Source organism: Prionailurus viverrinus, chromosome A1, assembly GCF_022837055.1.
Source record: "Prionailurus viverrinus isolate Anna chromosome A1, UM_Priviv_1.0, whole genome shotgun sequence".
Classification (NCBI taxonomy): Eukaryota; Metazoa; Chordata; class Mammalia; order Carnivora; family Felidae; genus Prionailurus; species Prionailurus viverrinus.
The window spans coordinates 114,069,307-114,097,269 of record NC_062561.1 but is presented as its reverse complement, the minus strand read 5'-3'; the positions used below and the strand labels follow the sequence as shown (position 1 = coordinate 114,097,269).

At 48.0% G+C, this 27,963-nt stretch overlaps 1 protein-coding gene and 1 pseudogene across 1 annotated transcript in view; both read left to right on the top strand.

The window, feature by feature from the left end:
* The window catches only part of SPOCK1 (SPARC (osteonectin), cwcv and kazal like domains proteoglycan 1), a 527,907-nt gene that overhangs the window by 410,810 nt on the left and 89,134 nt on the right, over nt 1-27,963 (top strand). The gene's annotated exons all lie outside the window — the stretch shown is intronic.
* Nucleotides 3,722-4,465, top strand: LOC125170733 (transcription factor BTF3-like; annotated as a pseudogene).

Here is a 27,963-nt window from a genome sequence, read left to right as displayed (position 1 = left end):
TCGCTGTCCGTTGCTCTGTCTGATCACCTTGGTGTGCATTTCTCCCTGTAGCGTGCCGAACTGGTCCTGCATCAGGGATTTTGTGCATGCCATTCCCTCTGCCTGAATGCCTTTCCACCAAAACTTCACATGACTTCCTCCTTCTCATCATTCAGGTCTTAGCTGAAAGGTCCCCTCCTCTGAGAACCCTTCCTTGACCACCCACCACACAACAGAGCCAGCTTTCCCCTCAGTTACTTTCTAATCTGTTTCTCTGCTTTCTTCATACTGATTACCTGTGTCTGCAATGATCTCATTTCACTTGTTCCTCCAGACTGTATAGCAGACTGCTCAGTTTCTAGAGTAGTGTCTACACAAAGGAAGTACTCACTCAATATTTGTGAATGAAAGATTTGATGATTGAATGATGTATAGAGTTCTCAAAATGTGCCAGAGTAGCTTTGGAGTGTAGCCCTGGGCTTCTTCCAGTCCAGAATCTCTTGGGGCTGGGGGATGATTCTGCCCTTCTGCCCACTGATGAGGATGACAGTTTGTTCAGATTGCCTTCTGGGAACCCCGGGGAGATAGGGAAGTACAGGATCTTGATGCTAAATACAAAGATGCCACTGACTGCCCAGACACTGATGTGTGCCGATACGCAGGTCTGAAAGAAACAGGAAAGCTGGGTGAAAGTGACAAACAGTGTGTCCATCTGTCTGTATGTTCATCTGTCTCTCCTTCCATTCACCAGGGATGAACTGGGTGCTTGTTCCTGTCTGGGCATTGCAGATGTAAAAATGTATTAGGTGAAGTTCCTGGCCTCCTAGATTTTCCATTTCAGAAGGGGAAATGGAAAGTCTTGTGTTGGTAAGTGGCTTCCTAATAAAGGTGGGCATGTGCAGAGCACCACATGGGCACGCAGGAGGGCCTCCTACCTCTCCTGGCAAGTTACGGAGAGCCTCCTGAGGAGCTGATGGCTGAGCTGTATATGAGAAGTGTGAAGGATGCTGGCAGAGGTGGGAGTGAGCCCTGATGCTCCCCCTCCCTTCACACAAGCCTAGGAACTCCTGCTTATCCTCCAGATCATAAGCGCCTTCCCTCATGCCCTCGGGCTGGTCATGCCCCTTGTCGCATATCTCACCCGTGCTGCATACCTTTTATTCTTGGCATTCACCATAGTTAAAGTCTAATTTTCTATTTGTAGGATTACTCAATTAGTATCTCTTTCCTCCAGTAAACTATGGGTAACTTAGAATAGGAACCACATTTATCTCTGGCTCACTGCTTCATCCCCAGCAGCTTACCCAATGCCTGGCACAGAGAAGTGACTCAGTCAGTAGACACTCGCGTATCGAACATCGGTGGATGGGGAAGGGAGAGAGATGAGGCCAAAGAGGTGAGCAGGGGTGCACCATGGAGGTCTCTATGTGGCCTCCTGATGGACTTGACAGGAAAATAATGGAAATGAGAGTTTATTGTGTCCTTAAGGACTGACATGATGGAGTAGTTTGGGGAACCCTTTTTTGTCTTACTGGAAGGAGTAGCTTGGTGAGCAAATGTAATCTAATGTAAAAATCTCTACAGACAAATGAACTCCCATTTCTGGAACTCTCAGTCCTGGACAAAAGACCTCAATTCACCATTTTCTGCATGTGTACCTTCACACCAGCTTTGTGTCCAGCCCCGGGAATGACAGAGATGAACCATTCAAAGCCCTTGCCTCGGGGTACTCTGCGTTTGGAGGCGGGGGCTGATCTGTGATCCTCCAACAGTGAGCACACTTGGACCGCTGATAAGAAGGAAGGCTTAGAGAGCCTGGGAGCCAGAGGGACCCAGAAATTCATGTAAATGTGGCTGTCCAAGAAACTGTTATTTTTATTTGCCCTTGATTGTAAACCAAGACTTAAATGTAGAGGCTGCCGATGGGCACATCTCCACTGAGAGGTGTGCCCAGGCTCTTTCCAAGTACGGCCCAGGGCATTTAGCTGTCTTGTATTCATGCTTTTTAAGACGGAATTGTGTCTCACCTTCATCTACAGTGAGGGTTTTATTATTTCAGTTTAGCATAACCCTTGGGAGTGTCGTCTTGTGCTGGTTTTGCGCTGTTCTGCTAGTCCCCGTTACTTTCTATCCCTGGCTACAGTGCCTGCAGCTTGTAGGCACTCAGTAAATGTTGGTGAAAGGAAGGGTTGGAGTAGAGAAGAGACGGTCCCTGGAAAGATAAAGGAAGTGACTTTCAGGCTACCATGTTTGAAGGCAGAGCCCTCAAACTCATAAACTGTCAGGTTCGTTAGATACACCTTTGCACCCATCTGGCCCACTTCACCATGCCTGTCTTTGTGTCTCTGCTAGTCTTCGCCTCTTGCCCATTGAACACAGAGAGGTGGGAAGGAAAGCTGTGGCCCAAGTTTCCTTATTCTTGTGTTGCTTTTTCTTTGTGGCTTGGCTCAGATCCATGGCTGTATAAGCATGTAAGGAGATGAGGGAGGAGGTAGCCTGGAATCTGAAACTGAGCCAGAGAGTACTGTGAGAAAGAGAAAGTGCTTCATGATGACAGGTGCCTGAGAGTCTCAGGAGAATCAAGTTGCTTCTTGTCAAAGCCCCTTGCTTGAAAGCCCAGGGGAACAAAGGGATTTTCCTTTTACAAAATCTGCCTATTCTATTTGTGCCATGACCCTTTTTCTCTTCCAACTTGGGGACTCTGGAGCTTTTGAGAGGTGTTTCATGCTTTCAAGATGAAACTCTGCATAGCGTCTGAACTTGACTGAGTCTGTTCTTTCATTGACTTTAGGCAGCAAAAATGCTTGCTGTGTTGTGGTCCCCCTACTTGGCTGTGCCTTGGGGAGTGTGGAGGCAGGATTGGGCATGGTGCCTGCCCTCTAGGAGTCGGCACTTTTAGCTGCCACTGCAGTGGAAGTTCACATGTCCCCCAGCAGTCTGCATCTGCCTGCCAGATGCCTGCCATGCACACAGGGAGGAAGGCCTGGATACGACCAGAGACAGAGACTAGGGGTTCAGGTTCCCTCCTGCAGACCAGGATGACAGAGGCGCTCCAGGGTGGAGAACAGAGCTGGGATTCTTCTCCTTCTCCCAGGGTGTTATGATTCACGGATGTGTTTGTTGGCTAATTGCTTCTCTGTGAGAAGTTTGGAAATTACACAGCAGTTTTGTTGACAAAAGGATGAACTTCAAATTGCTGTTTCGCAAAAAATCGTTTTGTTCTTGAGGCAAGCTCAACCCTTGTTCATTGAAATAGAATCTTAAAACTAGCATCTTGTCTCACGTGGGATTTGCACATTTTGTTAGAGAAAATATTGCTTCCATTTCTGTTGTTCTAAATGATGGACCGTTTCCAAGTTGGTTCCATTTCTCCATGGACTCCCAACCAAGTAAATGAGCAAAAAATACCTAGCACCAAGTGTTAGATCCAGTGCTTATATTCCAGCCGATTATTTGGGGAGTAGAATGTCCAGCCTGCTGGTGGCCTCGGTCACATTGCTAGGTACTTCAGAAGATGCCCTTCTCTTCCTTGTTAAAGCTCAAACCATAGAGCTATCTTTTATGGTTACAAGCTCTCTAGTGAGGACTTTCAAAGTATCTTCAAAAATGAGTTTTTAAAAGCTTACTCTCTCGCTGCCATCTTGCGTCCCCACGTGTATGTGCCTAATCTCCGCTGGTCCACCCGAGACCCCCTGAGCGCCAACCCTAGCCCCCCGCGTGGTCCCATTTCCGCTCCAACAAGATGAAGGAAACTATCATGAACCGGGAGAAAGTCGCCAAAGCTGCAAGCACAAGTACACGTTGGTGGGAAAGGAACTGCTCGCCGAAAGAAGAAGGTGGTTCATAGAACAGCTACGGCAGATGATAAAAAACTTCAGTTGTCCTTAAAGAAGTTAGGGGTAAACAGTATCTCTGGTATTGAAGAAGTGAATATGTTCACAAACCAAGGAACAGTGATCCACTTTAACAACCCTAAAGTCCAGGCATCCCTGGCAGCAAACCCCTTAACCATTACAGGCCATGCTGAGACAGAGCAGCTGACAGAAATGCTCCCCGGTATCTTTTTGTTTTGTTTTGTTTTTAAAAAAATTTTTTTAACATTTATTTATTTTTGAGACAGAGAGAGACAGAGCATGAACGGGGGAGGGGCAGAGAGAGAGGGAGACACAGAATCGGAAGTAGGCTCTAGGCTCTGAGCCATCAGCCCAGAGCCCGACACGGGGCTCAAACCCCCGGACCGCGAGATCGTGACCTGAGCCGAAGTCGGATGCTCATCTGACTGAGCCACCCAGGCGCCACCCCCCCGCCCCCCCCACCGGTATCTTAAACCAACTTGGTGCTGACTAGGTTAAGAAGGCTGGCTGAGGCTCTGCCCAAACAATCTGTAGACGGAAAGGCACCACTTGCTACCGGAGAGGATGATGATGATAAAGTTCCAGATCTTGTGGAGGATTTTGATGAAGCTTCCAAGAATGAAGCCAACTGAATTGAGTCAACTTGTGAAGACGATAAAGCTTGAAGAAGTGACTGGGAGCTGCTACTTTATATTATGACTGCTTTCTAAAAATTTTGTTCATGGATCTGATAAAATCTAGATCTCTAATATTTTTAAGCCAAGCCCCTTGGACACTGCAGCTCTTTTCAGTTTTTGCTTATATACAATTCATTCTTTGCAGCTAATTAAGCTGAAGAAGCCTGGGAATAAAGTTTGAAACAAGATTAGTAAAGTTCTTTGCCTAGTAAAAAAAAAAAAAAGCTTACTCTTAGTATTTATACTTCTTTTTTCCCTAAAAAATAGTGTAGATTTGGATATTTCTGTCTCAGTATGAGATGATGCATCTGATAGGACTTCGGAGTTGAGTGGGCATCCAGGTTCAGTGGAGACTATCTCTTTATGAAAGCCTCATCTGCTTTGCATGGCTTCCAGAAGTCATTCCCTCGGTTTCCTATTGAATGAGATCGTAAGCAAGTGTGCTGGTGAGGTCACTCAGGAGACACTGAGAGACAGTAGCATAGCTCTGCAGGTCCTGGGTATGAAGGAGACCTTGATAGTATCCCACTGCCCTCAGGTCACTGGCACCAAGGCCCTCACATTGTAGAAGGTGTGAGAGAAGGAGGAGGGTGGCCACATCCTGGGAATTAGCATGTTGGCCACTAGGGTTGGTGCGTTCAATATGAGATATGGGCTGTTGCTACAGTTTTGACTTTGGGAGCCTGAAGGCATTTCTGCTTGCCTTCCCCAGCAGGGCTAATGGAAAATTAGAAGCTATTAAGGGAGAGTGGCTGTAAAGATTTTTGGTTTTGTGTTCTTCCATTTTGGTTCAGAGGAGGTGTCAAAGACTTGGATGCTCACGAGCAGGGACCAGGAGGGAGATGGGAAGCCTACAAGGGTGGCGATATGCAGGCTCTGTCAGGAGCAGACCCTCTCATCCTCTGTTTCTGCGTTTCTGTAGCTCCTCATCTAGGTCTCACGTGGCTCTCCAATGCCTCCTACTGGCTAGGGTCGTGTTGTTCTTCCTGGCCTCCTCTCCAGGCACTCAGACTGTGCTTCTCCTCTGCTTGAGTAAATGCAGTAGCTTCTTCTTGCTCCTCATGACAAAAATAGGCTCTAGTTAGAATCTGAAGCCTCTTTCCTAATCTCTACCCTTGCTCCTGGTCTCCCCCATGCCTTGTTCTTTCCTTGTCTTCAGAACCTTGCACCAAGTTGTAAGGCTACCGAGAAGACTTCTCCCCCCTTGGGTTTGCTGTCTTTCAGTTCCCCCAGCACTGAGGGTCACTTGCCCTGGTCCACCATGTCACTGTGGCCAATCTGGTAGAATATGCTAGCTGATCCATTTGTTAATCTACTTGAAAACTCTTTGAAATCAAGAACCATGACCTTGCTACTACTTTGTGAATCTCTCAACATAGAGTTTCTGCCAGAACAAAGGTGATTGGCATGAAAAGCTAAGGACATCGGAGGGGCGGGGGTGATGGTAGGTAAGATGAGTGGCAGCAGGATTAGCAGACTTGCTCTACAAGGTTGATAGATTTGACATCCTGATATCATCGCTCTTTTTACCTTTCTTTATAAATGCCTTGGAGCAAGCCAGTCAGGTGATTTGTATCCCCAAGGAGAAACACGCCCATTTGGGAGACAGAGACTGCTCACCTTTCAAATCTGTGAGAGATTGCTGAGCCCACGAGAAATGGGCAGCCATCTCACATGGATTAAAACCAGTGGTGGTAGGAAGTTTAATTTGCCTCGTGAGTTTGTAGGAGGTGAGCATGTGACTTCACTTCCATGATGTTGCTCCGAGACTACAGTCACATCTGTGGGTGGCTTGTGGGATGTAGGCCCTTCCCTGGGGAGGAGACCACATCCATTTTGAGGTGGAATATTCTTTTGGCTAATGCAGGCACAGTGTATTTGAGTTGTGGGGGAGGCCTAGAACCTAACTAGTCCAGCCTCTCCTGGTCCCCACTCCTTGACCCCCCAGCAGTGTTTACATACATGAAGACTGAGACCAGAGGAGTCAGGTTATTATCTCAGCAGAGACTAGACCCTGAGTTTCCTGACTTCCACTCAAGAGCTTTTCACGGGAGGGTAACAGATGCTTATAGGCACCAGGAAGCTGAGAGAAAACATAGTGTCAGAAGTCCCATGTGTAGAAATCCTGGGTGGATGGTTCCGGTTAAATAGAGCTACCCCTGTGTTTTCCCTGGCTCACATGCTTATTTTGGTTCTTCTTTCCCTCTTTTTTTTTCTGCCTGCTTCCTGACTTCCTTTCTGACGTCCCCATTGCCCTCCCTCCCATGAGACTTAGGAAGCCAGCCATCTCTCGGCCCCTGAAACATCAGCTGGTGCTGTGCTTCTGGCTCTAACCTTGCCTGCGTGCCATGTCACAGAGCTCCCTGGGTCCCCAGCCCTGGCAGCCATGCCGTGCCATTCACTGGGGGAGATGCTGCCGGCTGTTGCTTCCCAGAGAAGCAAGATCTCAAGCCCTCCCGGCTGAGCAGACACCAAAGGCTGTGGGAGTTTTGAGGGTGGGAGATCTTGAGGAGATAGCTCTTTTAGATGAACTTGATGACATGAACAACAGTGTTGATCATGATAATAGTCACATAACAATAAAGATAAAATAGCTACTGTTTACTGATGCTGCACCACGCCAAAAGCTTTATTTACCTCTCTTCTCTCACTTAGTACCTAGCCCCAAAATGCCAGTGGTGCTATCCCTGTCTTCCAGAGGAAGACACGGAAGTTCGGAGAGGTGAGGTGGCTTGTCTCCGTTCACCCCTCTCAGGACCCAGACTGAATCAGGGCCTCTTGAGAAGAGCAGAGGTTGGAGGGGTGGAGACCTCCAGCCAGCAGCTCATTCACCTACAGCCGACGAGTGTGGCCGTTGCCTCTAGGGAAGAAGGGAGGTCACTCAGTGACTCTTTCATCCTCTGGCCCTGCTGTGCTTACTCAGGTGGGAGGAAAAGAAAACCAGGTTGTGCACTATCCCCATCATCTGTCTGTTCAGGAGGCTCGGCCTCATGTATTCTTATTTATTGATTTCATTCATTTCCACAAATACCTACAAGGACTTCTCCAGCCGCTGGGGAAATGACGGCTTGTTACATAACAAGAGCATTTGATCAGGACTCAGAAGACATTAGTCACCTTTCAGCTTTCCTGTGTGTTATCCCGGTAACCTTGGACAAATCGTGTGATTTCTCAGAGACTCCACTTCTTCATCCATCAGATGAAGCCAATGATGACAGAAGCAGCATGTCTGTCCTTGCCCAGTTTCTGCACCGAGGTGGCAGCTGGTTGGGGGACGATGAGCCCTTGACGTATCGTAACCTTTGGGGTGGCTTATGTTGTCCCTGACCAAGAAAGCACGTGGTTGGGCAGAGTGTGTCATGGGGAGAGATGACGGGAGAGGAGCAGAGGGAAGGAGCCAGAGTTCTGGAAACAGTTCTTTGCATATTTCGAGGAGCTCAGGTGTCCTCAGCTGGGAGGCACCAAGTTAACCTAGGGAATGGGATGGGAAGATTCAAGGCCCTTCTTAGGAAAAGGAAGGAGGACCAGATGGGGAGTCCCGGTGCTAAACACTCCCAGAGCATTTTTCATTTCATTTGCCTTAAATAAAACAGCGCTTGAAGTAAGTGTTGTTGTTATTTTCAGTCTACAGATGGGCAAACCAGACTCAATTAGCATGTGGCAACCCTGGGATCAAGCGGAAGTCCTTCAGACTGCAAAGCCCATGGCCCCAGCCCTGAATGGAGCTGCCTTGTGGGAGCAGGAAGCGGGGAGGGGTTTTGTGCAGGTGAAACTATAGTCTGATGCCATCTCCCACCCATCTGATTAGCAAATACCTGAAGAACCTCGCAGGCTTCCCAAGTAAGGATCAAAACTAATGAGTGCAGGGGCGCCTGGGTGGCGCAGTCGGTTAAGCGTCCGACTTCAGCCAGGTCACGATCTCGCGGTCCGTGAGTTCGAGCCCCGCGTCGGGCTCTGGGCTGATGGCTCAGAGCCTGGAGCCTGTTTCCGATTCTGTGTCTCCCTCTCTCTCTGCTCCTCCCCCGTTCATGCTCTGTCTCTCTCTGTCCCAAAAATAAATAAAAACGTTGAAAAAAAAATTAAAAAAAAAACAACTAATGAGTGCAAAACTTAAGTAGGTATAGGCCTCATCATTTCTGTCATTGTCATCCACTTGAGTACTGGTGGAACAGGAATGGACTTGGCCATTTTCTTTCACAAGGGCATGTACCTGACCTTCCTGGTCATCATTCCCCTAGGAAGGGTAAGGTTCTTCTTCCCCAGTGCATAGAGTGGATGTGTTCTTAGTGGTGGCTAGGACACAAGTCTCTTTCCCTGAAGCATCTCCTTCCAGCCCTCCCTGTCAGTAGCCTGCCTGCTCCCTCCTTCTGGTGTCACAAAGCCGGTGGGGAGGCCGGCCAGCAGCTTTACACCCGGTACAGATGGTGAGTGGGATCATTGCACTGGAGCTGAGCTTCTGTTTGGGGAAATGTCACTTTCCTGCTCTTGCCTCTCAAATGCCTCAGAGCTATGGTTTGTCATGGCCCTAAATTTAAATCTTGGTTTTTCCTTTCTAGTAAGTTACGGATCCTTTCTGACAGCTCCCGTTAGGTCCGTGTCACACGTTGCTATCCTTGGTCACCTGCCCTGTGCGTGTGTGCGCCTGTGTGTCGTGGCATCAGGTGGGGGCACTTCTGGATGATCTCAGTGGGGCTACTTAGGGAACCCTCAGACTTGTGACTTCCTTTTGTGGTTTGTTTCTCCGGCTGCTGAGAGTCCCTTCTGTTAGAATTGCTTATTTGGTTGTGTTCTGGAACCATGGAAACTTTATAATTTTGTTCTGATTATAACTCCAATAAATACAGTATATTTGTCTGTGGCAAATTATGTGCTCTGTATAAATCCCCTGCCTTCGAAACACGGTGGATCCCTACAAGGGCCCATTATTTCCCTGGAAGGCTGAGCTTGTGGATAGCCAGGGAAACACCCGGAACCAGTGAAATGGTGGCTGTTCCTGAAGGAGGGAATGGGTCACTAGACAACTGAAGAGAGATTCTGGAGATTGAGAAAACTAACTGACATTTTCTTTCTGATATAACCGCTTCTGTGGTCCTGTAATGTCTTTAGCAGGACATTTATTTTTTACTAATACGTCTCACAGGGAGCTTTTTGAGGGGGCAGGGGGATCAAAGTGACGAGTTCCTCTCGAATAGTGGCTTCTCGGTGGCCCCCTGGACTGATTCTGCTTCAGCTCATTTTCATCCCTCAAGTGTTTTCTGGGTCCCAGTAACAGCCCAGGCCCCGAGAGGAATGCTCAGGAAGGTGAGCCTTTGCCCACCAGGACTGTACGGTCTGCAAGGAAGAAGAGAGTCGTCAATCACCCCACCGTGGCTCCAGCTTCTGGGGCACGTCCTGCTGCTGCACAGCGATGCCGTTATCAAGCAGAAGGGGCAAACCCACCTTGTGGGGCTGGCATTTACTGCATCTTTATGGGTGACAAGTGAAGTGACTCAGGCACCCTGGGCACGGTCCCCGAAGCAGCTGCGGCTGCCTGAGTCTGCGTGGGGATGAGGGTGGGTCTGGCAGGGGGGAATGAGCACTGGTACTGTGCCAGGCACCCAGCTGAGTCCTAACCATAATCCTAATTAATCCTCACAGCTCAGGGAGGCAGGTTCCACTAGCACCCCCATTTTATGTATGCGGAAACTGGACATCACCACCTGAAGTGACTTGGGGCACCTGGGTGGCTCAGTCAGTTAAGCATCTGACTCTTGATTTCATCTCAGGTCACGATCTCATGGTTCATGGGTTCGAGACCCACATCAGGCACTGCATGGATGGTGCGGAGCCTGCTTGGAATTTTCTCTCTGTCTCTCTCTGCCTCTCCTCCGCTCGATTATGCATGCTCTCTCTCAAAGTAAACAAACGAACAAACAAACTTAAAACAAATTAAATAAAAAGAAAGTTAAGTGACTTGCTCTAGGACAATGAGTGAGCAAGCGAGAGTTGATAGTTGAGTCTGGGTTTGTCTGTCTCCAAATTCCTGACTCCTGTGGGATTCTTATTAGATCCTTGTTTACTTCTGTCACACTGGAGGGACAGAAGCTTGGCCAGGCTCCCCAGGAAGAAGGCTGAAAAATCGTCCATTCCTTCCATAGACAGGCGTGGTAGGGCCGACAGGTATCCTGAACATATCGTGTGCCTTTCTTCTCTCGCCGAGCGCATGCTCTGTGTCTGGTCTTGTGCTAAGCACTTGATACACATCATTTCATTCTTTGTTGATTTTTTTCTAGCATCTGGCTTCCTTTTCTAGAATGTAAGCCCCTAGAGGATAACACAGTTGCCTCTTTTGTTCCCTGCTATATCATTATCAACTAGAATATTGCCTGGCACATAGTAGGTGCTCCACAAAAATACTAGTTGCATAAATGAATTATATCATCCCATTGAGTCAGGTATTATTATATCCTCCATTTTATAAATTAGGAAAGTCGGGAACAGGAGGCTTAACTCACTTTCCCATAGCTAGGAAGTCTGGAGCCAGGGAGGATTTGAACTCACTCTAGCTCGTTCTCATGCCTCTGCTCTAACCCCTCTCTGATCCTGGGAGGTCAGCAGTGTAGCTGCCGAGGGTTTAGGCGGCTGATACACTGCCTTCCCTCTGAACTTCACATGTGGCTTCCTCCCAAGGCAGCAAAGGGAAGGTGTTAATTGATGAGCTTAATTATCTGTGGCAGGGACACGGTGAAGGTGCCACAATGTGAGTGCTCGTTATTACTTTGTTGTGCAGGATTCCCCCAAACGGGAGGGAGCACGCACGTTGCAACAGGCTCTGTGAGACAGTATCTGTTCCATTTCTTTTATGGGGGTTCCCTCCCACCCTCATCCAGAGCTTGGTGTTAGACTGTTTGAAAAATCACTCAGCTGTATGAAACAAAAATTATGTTACATGCGGAGCCGCTAGCTTCCTGGAGATCACAGTTGGCCTTCCTTAATGAATTTTGGCCTGATTAACACAGGTTCTGGATTGATATCAGAATACACAAGGAGAAACTTGGTCGGAGTGGGAGGAGACTAGTTTGAACTTTCTAACTTTGAAATCACAGGAAGCAAAGGCTTGTGTGAAGCTTGGAGCCAAGGACAAGATGTGTAACGAGCTCCTGGATCTTTGAAGTGGTGTTGCCTTGCTCAGACTTCTGTAGACTGAGGCGCTGTCCAGACTCTACCACCTTCCTGGTCCCATTCCATGCCCAAGGACACGAGGCTGGGGTGCACATCTAAGGCTGATTGACCCTCAGAAGCTGCACCACCTTCTCCTGTGTCTTGTTTCCTTGGTACCTGGATGACTGTCCTGCATCTTCATTTAAACTCACCCTTGGGGGGTCGCCTGGGCAGCTCAGTCAGTGAGTATCCAACTCCTCGTTTTGGCTCAGGTCGTGATCTTCCTGTTCGTGGGTTCAAGTCCTGCATCAGGCTCTGTGCTGTCAGTGCATAGCCTGCTTGGGATTCTTTCTCTCTTTCTCTATCTCTGCCCCTCCCCTGCTTGTTTGTTCGTTCTCTCTCTCTCTCTCTCTCTCTCTCTCAAAAAAAAAATAAATATTAAAAAGATTAAAAAATAATACACTCACGCTTACAATCCCCACAGGAACTTCCAGTGGTGTCTTGTCCCCAATGCCTACCTCTTCATAGCCGGGTCTCTATTCCTGCCCCTCCTTTTTGGATTCTTGACAATTCATTTATATAACTATTCCCACTCCCCTGGTTGGAGTCCTGGCACCTCATCACAAGACTCCACTTTTTGCAAGTGTCGGGCATGTCTCATGCCCCCTTTGTCCTCAGGGCTGGCCTCTTGGATTGAGATCTGGATCTTTTTGTACATCCCCAGAAGTTAGTCAGGTACCTGCATTCCCGCCTCAGATGCCTGTATGTCACCCAGTCTTGTGATCTCAGTATCAAGCCGTTGGCAATCTCAGAGTCACCGGATCTGTCGTTTGGGCTTCAGTAGAAAGTACGAAAGGAGAGGGGTTCCCCATGAATGACAGGACCTAGACATTTCTGGACATGGATTAAGCACTAGGAACAATCAGCTCGCACTTCGCTCATGGGGCAGAGTGGCCACAAGAGTCAACCTCATGGGACAGCTCATCAGATTCCAGGACAAATGAGATGAGATCTGTGTGGGGGTGGAAACTCTATCATCAAAAGAGGAAAAAAGACAGACTGTGCAGTCCGCACCATGTCCACAACTCAGCTCCATCATCAGACAATGAACTGTTGCCAAGGGCATTTTATTACTTAAATGTATTTTTCACAAAGGTGATGCCAAGCAAAGAAAATCCTGTTTGAGTGATATGACTTTTTCGTTCAGCACTGTAGGCTCTCTCATCCATAAGCAGTAAAATCAGGCAGTAATTCAAAGTTTAAGTTACTGTTTTATTGAAAAAAAATACCACCTTCATCTTGTTGTATTTGGTCAAAAGTCTGATTTGGCATTTTTGGTCACCTTTACCCACAGCTTCATTTTCGTTGGCTCTTTTGAGCGTATGCAGCCTTTATTCATGAAGGCATTTGGGGTTTATTTTTCTAGAGTGAGTAAAGGCGGAGAGAGGAAGGAATTGTCTAGAGCAGACAGAAAGTGCGGCTGCCTGGCTGGTGATGTTTATCTCATGTCGGGCCAAGGTGAGATGTTAATGGCTTTTTTTTGACCTTGGGGAGTGGTAGCTTTGGAAAGAATTGGTGGATAGCTTAGCTAGTATCTGTTTTCTCATTCCGCAGAATGTCAGGGGCTACTGGGGGTGCGCGATGGACTCCTTATCACCCTAGAAATCTGCTGCCCTTTCGCTGTCTGCATTTCTTCTCCCTTACGGGTGAGGAGAGAGGGTTTTTATGCAGAGAGGTCATCACTTGAGAATCCAAGAATCCCGAGTCCCTGCCTCTCCTCTGTGGTAAGGATGACAGAGACAGCAGACAGCATGAGGAAGGTGGCCCAGAACTGCCCCTCAGAAGACGGATCCACAGGGGTGCTTTGGGATGGTCTCCAAAGGAGAATCAGAGTAGAGAGATGCTTCGGCGTTGTCGAAACTCCGAAGATTAAGTACTTAAGAGCCTGTGTTCTTAGGAGTTTGGAACCAGGAGAAGATTAGTGTGAATCCACAGAAGAGGCCTTGGTTGGCTGCTTTGGGGAGGTTATGACTCTGATAACAGAGTTCTGTTCACTCTGAGCTTCCTTTTCATTAGTGACGTTTTTGGCCTGGTAGGGCTTTGGGGGCTTATTGCCTACCTCATTCATGTTTTTCTTTCACTGAATAAATAGGAGCATCTCCTCTGTTCTGGGCCCTCCTTTAGGTACCTGAGATGCCGCAGTAAAACACCAAGATCCCTGCTCTCATTGAGCCCACATACCAGTGGGACCACAACAAGAGCCCTGTCGGGACCCTTGGGAAAGACACCACCCATGTGCCTTTCTACGTGCAGAATGATGTAACTACGTGCGCGCCTTCTCAGCACAGTCTGCAGAGAATTCCCTACAGCTTGGCTCTCTTTGTAAGAGAGTCATTGCTGCAAGCGCCCTGGGCTGACCAAGAGGATCGCTGTCCCGTGAGCTTGCTAAACACATGACATGGGACCATATAAACCCTTAAGAACGCAAGCCTTAGTGTCAGATGGCCTGGGTTTGAATCCAGACTCTGCAGCTCAGAGTTGGGTTTCCCTGGGCAAACAACATTTCTGAGCCGGAGTTTCTTCATATGTAAGTCGGCTGTCAGCAGAGTTCTTGCGGTGAAACTGAGGGTGAAATTTAACGGGGAGAGCACAGGAAAAGCTTGTAGCACAGCCCCTGGTTCCATGACTGATTGTGGATATGATGTGTATCATGAAGACTTTGAAGCCATTTCTACCAGCACTGTGGGGGATATGGATACACTTCGTGTTCGTAGCTCGTCTCTGAATGGTGCGCAGGTATATTACACAGAGGCTCTGAAGTCTAGCGGTTCAGTCGTAACTGTGAAGGAAATACTAGAGGTCAAGAGGAGCAGGCGTGGGCCTGTGGAAGGGCAGTGGCATGGGTTGGAAATGTGCCTGGGCCAGGGGTGTCCTGGGGGAACATTGCCCAAGTGGAGAGGCTTAGGGTAGGGGGAGAGAGAGCTTGCCATGTGAGGGGGCCACCAGAGTGGAGCAAGGCCTGGGCAGGGGAGCTGGGACCAGCCGTGGAGGGACTGGAGCAGTGTTGATGGAGAAGTAAGATCAGGACCAGAGGGGATGGGCCTCAGAAACAAGGACTTGAACTCAGTCTGGGCATGTGAGGAAAACGTCAGCCCTGGGCCATCTTTGGCCTGATTCCCGATAAGCAGGGAGAATCAAACTGGGTAGGAGGCACCGTGCAGGTGTTGCGTCCGATGGACTGGGAGAACCTGGGTGCCATCCACAGGGCCGAGAAACGTCAAAGCCTTGAGATCTTGGTGACAGACGACTGCCTTCCTTTGGCCAACTTGACGGCAGCTCCTGGACCCCGCTCCGTGTGGGATTGCTTGGCAGGCAGCATGATGTCCTTTCATCTGCCCGAATATCTGTTGGTCCGTCAGCGTTTATTTGCTACCTGTTCTTTCACAGGTCTTTTTCTGGGCACTTGGGCCACACAAGTGAATTACAACATCATATTTGTGGAAATCATAAGGGAGACAGGCAAGAAAGCAGTCATCACGGTGCAGGGCAGCGTGCAGTGGAGGTGGGCACAGCTGGTCGGTGCCCTCGTGGAGACCTGCCTCGGGATCCCTGGGGGCTGCAGACAAAGCAAGGCGTGGAGGTGGAACGTGTCACGGGAGAGTGTGAAGGGTCCGCTTCGGGGGCCGTGTGCCAGAACAGAGCAGGCATGGGTTGGGAAGAGAAGCAAAGGGACCAAGCTAGAGGGGTTTGTGGGCTGTAGATCACGAGGGCCCTCTTCTGGGGTCACGTCTTCATGTTTCCCTGAGGACGCCAGGGGACAAGGAACGGGGGCGAACTGGGACAGAGAATCACACAAATTTGCATTTTGCAGAGATCCTTCAGGTATGGGACAACTTTCAGGGGAAGGGAGGGATGAGGGCAGGGTTGGCAGGAGTGGAGGCACAGACTCAGATCTGTTGTCCGCTGTGTGCCAGGGCAGGGCTTGCTGCCAGGCCCTAGGGACCCCCACTTATCCATTCCTTCCCATACGGCTGCAGGAGGCTTTATCTAGTGACAAGGAAAAGGAGGCCTGGGTGGGTGATGCAAATCACTTAGACTCTCTCCTCTAGAAGGCAGTAGAGGGAGTCCCGTGTCAGATTCCCATTCAGGCTGACAGAGACAGGCAGAACCTGGGCAAAAGGCCTCTCCCCTTCCATCAGCACAGCTGGAGAGGTGAGAGTCCTGATGGAAATTAGGTGCCGCCTTCACTTGCATGCCACCTCCTGTGAATCCTGTCTGCGAGGCAGTCTGCCTTGGTGGTGTGTGGTGGGGGGACACGTGGCCCAGAGAGGTGGCTTAGCGTGGGCAGGGGACCACCGAGGAAGCCGGGACAGCCGGAGAGACAGGCATCCCAAGGGCATTTATAGCAGCAGAGACGTTTTTATTTTAGGCAGGAGCCAGCCAGGAACATTCTCTTCCTTTCTCCTAGAGCTGCCTGAGCCCACACAGCCAGGCTGGGCGAGAGACTGTGAACGAGCCCCTGCCTCCACCCCGCCTCTCGCACTGCCTGGAGTCTCTCCTGGAGGCTTGCTGCTTTTTCCTACGCTTGCAGGGTCCCCTCCCTTGTCTCCTTCTGCCGTGCTTCCTCCACTGCCTTCCTCTCTTCCTCTCTCCTACTTTCGTTCTTTGTGTTCCTTCCTTCCTTACCTTTTCTCTCCTCATCTGTAAAACGGGGTGATGCTCCCTAACTCCCTCCCCTTGCTGGCAAGGTGACTGATTAATTTCAGCAAGCCTGCTCCATCCACTTTGAGGTGTGGGGCTCAGGTCTGGCCCTAGGGTGTGTGAACGTGAACAGCATCCAGTTGTCCAGTTCTTACCCTTGAGAATGCCCTCAAGCAGCTTACCCCTTGGTGGGCGTCAGGTTCAGAGGTCTGATCTTGGAGGCCTCCCTGGCCGGGCCACCCTGGACTGCCAGCTCCTGAATACACATTGCCCAGGAGAGCTCCGGTATGATATTCGACAGTTACTGGGTTAGCCTGAAGAGCCTCAGGCCCTTCTGCCTCCAGGACAGGTGAGCTTCCCAGACACAAAGGGAAGGTGCCCACATCATCTTGTTTCATTCTGTTGGCTTATCTGCATGAGTTCTGTAAGTTACCTTAGCTAATGTGACAGTGACTTTGAATAACATCACTAACACCACTGCAGTTGCCGAGCAAGGGCTTCGTTTGGCGTAAGTTAGGGGGAGCGGCCGGCTGCCTTCGTTTCCTTACTATAGCTCAGCGTCAAGCCAGCTTCTGGCAGGGGACCCCTTCCTTTCCTTTCTCTGCTTGCCCAGCCCTAGGGTCATTCCGTCCCGCAGTGTCTTCTGCCTCTTCATTCAGCCGTCCTAGGATGCCCGGAAAGGCTTTGCCAGTCCCCTCAGTATTGAGAAGTGTGTGAGTCACTCCCACCACACCAGTGGACTAGGGAGAACTTGAAGGGTCTAGATTAAAAAGGAAGTCTGCCATTTACTGGCCTTGTGACTTTGAGGCAGCTGTTTGTTTTCTCAAGGTTTCACTTTGTTCATCTGCAGAATGAACCCACCAACATCTGCTCTCTCATATAGTGTTATATAAAGTATATCCCATGGGGGCGCCTGCATGGCTCAGTCAGTTCAGCGTCCGGCTTTGGCTCAGGTCATGATCTCATGGTTTGTGAGTTCAAGCCCCACATCGGGTTGTCTGCTCTAGGCACAGAGCCAGCTTGGGATCCTCTGTACCCTCCTCCCCCGTCTCTCTCTGTCCCTCCCCCACTTGTGTTTTTACCGTGTCTCTCTCTCTCTCACTCTCTCTCTCTCTCAAAAATAAATAAAACATTAACAAATAAACTGTATCCCATAATAAGCAAATACATAGGAAGTTTTTGCCTTATGCTAGCATCTAGACAGAGATGCATATCTTCTCCCCAGGCAGTTTTGTAGGCAGAGAAATACGTGCAGTATGGTGAGCGCGGTGAGGGAGAATGGCCCCGGGTCACAGAGGTGCCCCTTGAGGCCTGTCTGGAGGGGAAACAGGAGCCAGGAAGGGAAGAGGAGAAGGTCTGAATCTCCACTCTCACACTCAGGTGTCTGTGTGCCTCTTGAGTGTTTAGGAAATCAGTTTCTTTTCTACCTGGCGCCCCTTTCCCATAGGGCTGGAAGGAAGCTTGCCCTCTGTCACTTTGTGAGTTTTGCCTCCTTCCTGGGGCCCTGTCCCTCATTTCAACTCTTATTCATACTCAGACACTGGGGGTGGGTTGGAGGCACTGTCTGCCAGTCACAAAGGCCGTTGTTTTCACTCAGTCATTCCTTCACCCCATGCAGTTTCATTGAGTACCTACCGCCCAGCACATGCCAGGTACTGTGCTTGGCACTTCCAACATAGCAGTGAACAGAACACAGACCCCTGTCCTCATGGAACTTAAATTCTAGCAAGGAAGAGAGAGACGAAGTAGCAAATAGAACAAGCAAGAAATCCATACAGTGTGTTAGAAAATGACATATTTATATATATATATATAATATGGAAGTATATAATATGTATATTATATAACGTATAACATATATAATATATATAATATAACATACAATATATGTTGTACAATATATGTATAATATATTGTACATATATGTACAATATTATATAACATATAACATATATAATATATAAAATATAACATACAATATATTATATATATAATATATGTTATATGTTATATAATATATATAATATTATATAATATATATAATAATATGGAAAAAGAAAACAGTGTGAGAAGGTCAGACATGCTGGGTATGATTGTGCAAGGGTGCTAACAGAAGGAAGCCTTCCATGAGAAGGTGCACCTAAGCAAAGTCCTGAAGATGAGGGGACACCGGGAGGGACCCTTAACTGCCCCTGTGTCCAGGGCTTCTTTGGATGTGAGGGTCTCTGCTGCTTCCAGGCCATGCTTGGCTAGGCTGCACCTGGAACCCCCTCTCCTGGGGCATGCCTGGCAGTGGTTTCTCCGTGGGGTCTGTGGTCTCCCCAGAAGGCTGATAGGAAGCAGGGCCTGGGAACTTCAAATCCCTCCACATCTGCACTGTCTCCCCCAGATCCTAGATAGTGGGGGAAATCCTACACAAATGTGAAGTTTGCCAACATTAGCTGGCGCTCACAGGATTTCAGGCAGAGCGGACGGCAGGGCAGAGTCCCAGAAGTGAGAAGCAGCAGAGGTGAGGCAGGGAAGCCCCCGGTGTGTGTGATGTTGGGATGCATAAAGCATGGACCCGGGACAGCAGCCGGCCCCAGCGATGAGCCTGGTGAATGTGCAGGGCAGGATAGGTAGCCTGTGGGGTGGCTCTCCTCCCTTGCACCCCTGCCCCAGGGGCCTGGCATCTTTTCCTTGGGCTCCCTCATGTGGAGCCTTGCCCTTTCCTCTGGCATTTCACATGTGCAGGACGTTCCGCTGGTCTCGTTACACAAATGAGAGGAAGTGTACTCAGCTCTGCCTCTTAACACAAACCTGGGACAGTTTGTACTCGAACTAGACTGAAATCTGCCTCCTCCTCTGCTGAAAAAGGGTTTGCTAAATTGGTGACAGACAAAGAAGAGCCAGAGCAAGTAAGGACGTTGCTCAAGAGAATGGCCACAAGGCAAGATGCGTCTTCCCCCAGCCTCCGCCTCCCCTGTGCGCATGAAAGAGGGTCTTTGCCGGATCTGAAATGCTGCCTTCCGGTGCACCTGTGTGTAGCCTTCATGTTCCAGTGTTGCTGGCTTGCGTCGCTGAAGAGAATTGGTGCTCCAGAAATAACCTTCATCATTGGTGAAGGCCTGCTCTTTCCAATTCCAGCCCAGGTCCTACAGACAGTGGTAGTAGACAGGATCCTCACCGCCCTCAAAGAGCTTGCCCCCTGGTGGGGAAGCGCAGGAGGACAAGTCGTTGCAATAGACACTGCCTGCCCACCGTATGGGCAACAGTTCAGGGCAGCAAATAGGACTGGTTTCCGCAAGAATTTTCCTACCACCGCCGGGCAAAGCAAGTTGCTTTTTTTTTTTTTTAATTTATTTTTATTTACTTTTCTCCTGCTGTTGGTTTAATAATTTTTTTTGTTTTTTTAATTGAAGTAGAATTAGCATACAGTGTTGTATTAGTTTCAGGTACACAATATGGTTCAGTAACTCTGTGTATTACTCATTGCTCGTCATGACAAGTGTACTCTTCCTTTTTCATGTATTTATTTATTTTAAGAGAGAGAGCACGACCAGGGGAGGGGCAGAGAGAGGGAGAGAGAATGCCAAGCAGGCTTTGCTCTGTCAGCACAGAGCCCGACACAGGGCTCGATCTCTTGAATGGTGAGATCATGATCTGAGCCGAAATCCAGAGTCCGAGGCTTAACAGACCGAGCCGCCCAGGCGCCCCACAGCACGTGTACTCTTAATCCCCTTCACCTACTTTACCCATCCCCCCACGACTTTCCCCTGGTAGCCACCAGTTTGTTCTCTGTATTTAAGAATATCTTTTTCTCCTCTTTTTTTTTTCATTGTTGTTCATTTTGTTTCTTAAATTCCACATATGAGTGAAATTACATGGCATTTGTCTTTCTCTGTCTGACTTATTTCATTTAGTATTAGACCCTCTAGGTCCATCTACGTGGCTGCAAATGGCGAGATCGCGTTCTTTTTATGGCTGAGTACTATTCCATTGTGTTTGTGTGCATGTGTGTGTAAGTATTCATATATTTATACATATATAATATCTTCTTTATCCATCTGTTGATGGACACTTGGATTGCTTCCATATCTTGGCTATTATACATAAACATAGGAATGCATGTATCTTTTCAAATTAGTGTTTTCTCTTGGGTAAATACCCAGAGGTGGATTTACTGCATCCCATGGTGACTCTATAATTTTTTAATGAAACTCCACACTGTTTTCCGCAGTGGCTATACGAATTTTGCATCCCCACCAACATCTAGATATGTCTCCTTAGGCAAGGAAAATGAAATAAAAATGAAACTATTTGGACTACACTAAAATACAAAGCTTTTGCACAGCAAGGGAAACCATTAGGGAAACAACATGGCAATCCGCTGTTGGGAGAAGATATTTGCAAATGATATATCCAATTAGGGGTGAGTATCCAAAATATATAAAGAACGTGTACAAATCAACACCAGAAAACAATCCAGTTACAAAATGGGCAGAGGACCTGAATAGACGTTTGTTCAAAGAAGATGTCCATATATGGCCAACAGACACACGAAAAGGTGCTCAACATCACTCATAATCAAGGAAATACAAATCAAAACCATAACGAGCTATCACCTCACACTGGTCAGAATGGCTAGAGTCAACAAGACAAGAAATAACAAGTGTTAGTGAGGATGTGCAGATACTGGTTTAGTGATTATTAAATGTATGGAAGAATTAAAAAAAAACAAAAACAAACAATGCAATGAACACCTGTATACCTATCACCGAGATTGGGCAGTTGCTAGCACTTTACAAAATTTGTGCTCTCTCTGTAACATACACGCGTTTCCCCCAAACCATTTAAAAACAAATTACAGATGCTAAGAAACCTCACCTCTAAGGAGACAGGCATTCTCCTATATGACCACTTTAGTAGGTATTACTACACCTACAAGAACAATAATCCAGTAATGTCACGTAATATGCAATCCTTGTTAAAACCACAGAAGTTTTCCCCAGAATGTCTTTTTAAAATTTTTTTTAAATGTTTGTTTATTTTTGAGAAAGAGAGACAGAACATGAGTGTGGGAGGGGCAGAGAGAGAGACACACACACAGAATCCGAAGCAGGTTCCAGGATCTGAGCTGTCAGCACAGAGCCTGATGCAGGGCTCAAACTCAAACCGTGAGATCATGACCTGAGCTGAAGTTGGGTGCTTAACTGACTGTGCTACCCAAGTGCCCCCCTGCCCACCCATAGAATGTCTTTTATAGCTTTGGATAATTGTGATTTTTTTCAAGATCCATTCAAGCCTCACCCATTGCATTTATTCCATCCATTTAATTTCCTCTAATCTGGAAGAGTGACCCACTTGCCTCAGGGTTTTTTGTTGTTGTTTATGGCTTTTTAAAAAATTTTTAACGTTTATTTATTTTTGAGAGACAGAATGAGGCAGTGCATGAGCGGGAGAGGGGCAGAGAGAGAGGGAGACCCAAAATCCAAAGTGGCTCCAGGCTCTGAGCTGTCAGCACAGAGCCTGACGTGGGGCTCGAACTCACGGACCGCGAGATCATGACCTGAGCCAAAGTCAGACGGTTAACCAACTGAGCCACCCACCTGCCCCTAAAGCATCTTCGATTTTGGACTTGTTTTCTAACGAATAGACTGAGATTAAACGTGTTTGGCACCAATCCCTCATAGGCACAATTGTGTAGTTGTTCCTTTCGCAGAAGGTGCATAAGTAGCTGATGCTAGCCGGTCTCTCTGCTGCTGAATTGTCCCCTCGGTCCCTGCATTAAGGGGTGCCTGCCATGTCCTTTTATCGAAAATGTACATTTTCCTTGGTTAATAACGAGGTGTTTGTTCTGTGGCTGGCACTTTGAGACTATGTGACTGTCCTGTTCCCTAGTTACTTTTACCCACCATTTGTAATAAACATCGAATGATCCTTTCCTGACTCAGTTATTACACAGGGAGTTGCCAAATGATTTTCTAATTCTAGCATTCCTTCTCAATTTATTTAGCTGGCATTCCTCCGTAAAGATGAGCTTTTCCTTTTTCACATTTTTAGCAACTTGCTTTTGAGGTGTAGGGTTGTGCCTTCTTTGGAACTCTTACCTCAGAGAAATGTGTGTGACTTTGGGGGTGGGCTGGGGAGGGAGAGAGCCCAAGACTGAGCCCTGAGTCACACACAGGCCTCCATCCATCCATCCATCCATCCATCCATCCATCCATCCATCTTCTTCCTCCCCGCGCATTCCTCTTCAGCCACACTGGCTTCCCTGATGACTCTCATGCGCACTCAGCATCTTCCACTTCAGGGCCTTTGCCTGGAGTCCCCCTCCCTTCCCCTGGAGGGCTGCATGGGTCACTTTATTCTTTGCTCTGCCCGGATATCATCTTGCCAGTTTCCTCACCACCCCATATAATGTACCATTCCCTCCCCATTATTCACTGTCTCTTACTCCCCTTTGTTTCTTTGCCATCCTTATCAGCACCTGCCATGCTGATGGGAACAGCTTTTTTGTCTTGTTAGTACAGGGCCTGGGCCATAGTAGGCGCTCGATAAATATTTGTTGGATGCAAGAAGAAACACGTACATGAATGTATGTGTGGCAAATCTCTGAATGAGACCAAAGACCCTTCTTTTGTTTCTCGTCACCACTCCTTCCAGATGACCACAGGGACATCTGGAAGCCCTGGACAGAAACGGACAGCTGTTCTTCCGTCTGCCGAGGGACAATGTGTAGTCAGCAGCCACTCAATTCCTGCCCAGTTATCAAAGCCAACAGAGCCATAAGATTATCTCCCTCCTCCTCCTTTGACATGATTTTTGGGGAATAAAAACAAATCAGAATTCATCAACTGTGAACAAAATTGTCAACTGTGAACTGTCAACAGTCTGGTTTAAAAATAGATGATTGGTTGATGAAATAGACTGGAGAAAGCAATTTAAATAAAATGTTAAAAATAATACCCAAAACATGCAAGGCAGAGCAAAGAGTGTGGTGTGGTGGAGAAATGTACCCAGTGGAGACCTGTGCGAGCAGTGAACCAGAGAGAGGTTATTAGTTTTGCTTTACAAATCCTAGCAGAGAAAGATTTACTGGCCATTCATTTGCAGTAACGTTCACTCATTCCGACGTGTTGGTGTGTTATGCAAAACGGAAGGAAAGATTGGTTGGGAAATCTGCTAGCACGTTTATTTTTAAGTAGGTCAACATTTTGAATATTTCTGCCCATTTGTGAAGTCTTGGGCTCCCTCCATCTTCTCTGTTTCTGTGATGACTGGGGAAGGCATTTTTCTCCCAGCAGGTCAAGGCGTATAGAAGCTTCCGGAAGTTATAATTATATTTGTGTTTGTATGAATGTGGGTTCCCGTACAATGTTTAAAATTTGTTAATTTCCCATTTTCTAGGCTCCCCCTCCTTTTAAAGAGTTAGAGCTAATTATTTATTTAACCACATTATCATAAAATCAATATAAAGTCTTGAATTTTTCATACTTGCTCTTTTTTGCGCATGAGTCACAGGTGATATAATTTGGCCAAGTTCTGTACGTCCACTTGCCCAACATCCTGAGGCTGCTGTTCTGTGTTTTTTCTTTTCTTTTCTTTTCTTTTCTTTTCTTTTCTTTTCTTTTCTTTTCTTTTCCCTTTTCTTTTCTTTTCCCTTTTCTTTTCTTTCTTTTCAGGAGAACTGAGTCATCTTGGCACAAAAGCATTCCCATTCCTTAGAGGCTATCCCTTTTTAAACATTGCTAGGGCTGCTCTAGGAGTATCCCAAACTGGGTGTCTCAAACAATAGAAATTTACTATCTCACAGCCCTGGAGGTAGGAATTGGAAGCCAAAGTGTGGGTAAGTTTCCTTCCTTCTGAGGCTGTGTGCCGCAGTCCATCTCCTGCCATTCCTTAGCTTCTAGTAGCCTCCGGCACTCCTTGTAGATGGCTCTCTTAGCACACCTCCATCTGCCCTCTGTGTGTGTGTGCCCCCATCTCCAAATTTCCGCTTCTTAAAAGCATGCCAATCGTATTGGATTAGGGCCCACACTATGAGCTCGTTGTAAGTTGATTATCTCTGTAAGGACCCTGCAGAATACTGAGGGTTAAAACTCCCAGATACCTTTCATGAGGGATATAAGGCATAACACAAGGTGCAAACTTTTCTAGAGGGCAAGCGGGGGGCCAGGGCATTGGTGATTCCTCTCCGCTTAGACCCACGTTGCACATGGGCCAGGGCTGGAAGGGCTCTCCCCCCACAGGCAGCGGTGCCCATCTGAGGAATCTTTACATTTATTCACTGTGTCTTTCCTCTGCTCTGGTCGAGGAGCTCCAGGGCATGCCATCACCCTTGGCTCTTTGGGAGCCTTGAGTAACCGACGGGCTCTCCTCTCTAAATCCAAAATATTCATTGATACTTCTTTCCTCTTCTTTTCTCCCCACGGTATTTTCTTAAAAATATTTTTTTTACGGCTACCCCTTGATCAGTTCCCAAGAACGTCAACTTGTAGTTTTTATTGTTGTTTTATTGTGTTTGTTGTTGTTGTTATTATTATTTTGCTCATCCACCTCTAAGCCACAGATTCTAAGAAGTAGGCTCCCAGTCTATCCTCTTTAACTTGGCGCTTTGCAGACCCTGTTCTGACACGGGTAGCAACCCGGCTGACTGCCTGTAGCCCCAGCACTTGCAGGGCAGATGTGGCGGGAGGGGATAAATGCTTACTGCAAAGTCTTTACTGCAAAGAAATCACCATGTATCATGTTGTCAGTTTGTAACTCCAGCTTTGAATACTCCGTAAGAGAAAGAAGGTGTGGCGATCCTGAAAGCTTGTCTTTTGGGAAGGGAGCCACTGATGTCTCTGTGATGTTAGGAGACACTTCCTTCTCCCTCCTCATGTCGCTCTGGGAGATTTTCACTCTCACGCTGTGACCATTGCTTCCTCTTGCCCAAGAAAGGCTGCTTATGTCCCGATGGGAGGGAACCTAGTGTCTCTTGGGTCAGGAGCATATTCACAGGATCACTGCATTGGCAAAGTAACATGGGCTGGCTCTTTTTCTCTTGGCCCCGTTCTCTTGGCAGCCCTGTCCTCAAGGGCTAGCACACCTGCCTTGTGTTTCCAGGATCTGTGTGTGCACAGCCCAGGGCACCCGTGTGCAAAGCCCAGCCAGGTCTGTGCATTCTCTCCGCTTGTGTATCCAGGTGAATGGCTAGGGCTTTGCCGGGCGTGTGTTTCCTGCAGATTGGGAGAAGGAGTTGGAGGCCTCTGCTTGGCGTGAAGGTCTCAGTCAGGTTGTACAGCCCCATCTAGCAGGAAGCTCTATACTTGGGGACATTTCTGGCCCCTGTGAGTAAAGCCGGTGCAGTGACTACCTTTTGGCATCTGTGACTCTTCTTCCCCAGCAGGAACCTGGGGGAGACAGAGGGTGGGCGAGAGACTGGGCGGGTTACCTCCTGGGTTCACTTTCGTGAAGTGCTCTGAGAAGGAAACGTGTGTGAGGTGCCTTGAGCATGTTCTGCCCAGCGGCAGTCCAGGACTCTGGTTCAGAGCTGGGTACCCTGTCCCCTCACCGGCAGGTACTCAGGTATACTCTCACTTAATCCACCTAGCAACTTTCCCTGGGTGGTGGGAGGCATGGGTAGAGCTTGGTTGTCACTTTGATAGAAGCATGGAAACTTTGTTTCATATTTTACCGTAAGATATTTGATACACATGAATGTACGTGTCTTATTTATCTCAGTTGCCAAGCCCAGAAACAAAAGAAAAGCCTCAGAATCTACCACTAAGCTTGTGAAATAAACCATTCTCCGTTTTCGCAGCATTTCTGTGGGTTCCCGTCTGATGCCATTCTCCGGCCCCTGCTCCAGAGGTAACCCCTATCTTGGCATTCGCCACCCTACCCCCCATATGTAGTTACACATTTATAGGTATCTCTAAATAGCGTGTTTTGATCTTTATAAAAAATGGAATTCTAGTCCTTTGAGCTTCATTTAAATGCCACATACTGTCCCGGGAGATAAAAAAAGCAGATCTGTGCCCTTGAAACATGGATTTTTCACTGGTGCAGATAAATCTTGTTTTCTCTGGTGGCACCTCCCTGGGGTCAGGGACGAGGCCAGGCTGCCTCCACAGATTGTGACAGCGGCTGTACACGAGAGGGGGTCCTGCGGCCAGCCAAGGAAGCTGAGTTACTAGAATTACAGTCCACAGGGGCTCTCAGGCAAGACCAGGCCACCCAGGGGAACGAGTGTTCAGGGCAGCTGGGAAGCAGATGGACAAGCTTCCGACTCCAGCAATAGATGGGGGTGAGTGGGGAGGTGGCAAGGCCGGGGGCTGGATGTGGAACTCACAGAGAAGACTCAGGCGACAGGTGCGGGTCAAGGATGCTTCACCGTGGAGATCCCGAATATGGAGCTGCAGCACTCGCGTTCCTTGTGCAAGCAGATTGGTCGCTCCTGGTGGCCCCAGAACAGGTTTAGAGCAGCACAGTGGGCAACACCACCTTCTGTCTTTGCCATTTAGCAGCTATTTACTGAACACCTACTACATGCCAGGGCTAACACAGTGACTTAGACCTTTTCCAGCTGATAAGTACCTCATGGCCTAGTAGGAAGTCAACGCTGTTACCTTTTAGTAAATTATGTGTAGTAACAAAGGATCTCTAAACATCAGTGGCTTATGAGAGCAAACATTAATTCCTGGCTCATGTTGCATGTTAGCCGTGGGTTAGCTGCAGCTCTGGTCCCATGCCCTCTGTGTCTCAGGCCAGAGGAGCAGCCCTTATCTGTCCCATGTCCTTTTCATGGTAGAGGGAAGAGTAACAGGGGTGATGAAACCAAGAAGTGGTCCTTGAAACCTCTGCTCAAACCTGGCCTGTCACGCCTACTCACGGTTCACTGGCAGAACAAGTTACGCGGCCAGGACTGATGTCACCAGGGAGGGGAAGCCCATTTCCCACGAAGCATAGATTCATCTTTCAGGGTGACCGGAGAATGTTTGGGAAGAGTATGACACCTGTCACAGATACAAACAGGTGATCATAGTAACAGGGGGATAAGGCTTGATAATAAATGTATTAAGTTTTGCCTTTATAAAATGCATTTTCACGTACAAATGTATCGTTTCCCCTAAATGAGCTTTAGGAGTTCTGTTGAGAAAATAGTTGGAGAACTGCTCGTCTTAAACAGGATTGTTCCAGAGCACTGGGGCAGTGGAAGGAGGCCAGACTGGCCACAGTAGTCTTCTCTCTAGCCCCGGGCACGGGTTCACAGGCTGCACTATTTGAGAAGAGCTTTCTGACACAGGTGACCCACCTGCCCCCTTCCTGCCTTCCTCTTGGCTTATCTTCTGTCCATCAAGCGGTCAGCAGGCACATCCCACTCCTGTGGGTCTTTTTCTTGTGCCGTATCTCTACGTACACATGACTCCTGCCTCCCTTCACAATCCTGGCCACACGGCTTTATTTTATTTTATTTTATTTTATTTTATTTTATTTTATTTTATTTTATTTTATTTTAATATAATTTATTGTCAAGTTGGCTTCCATACAACACCCAGTGCTCATCCCAACAAGTGCCCTCCTCCATGCCCATCACCCACTTTCCCCTCCCTCCCACCCCCCATCAACCCTCAGTTTATTCTCAG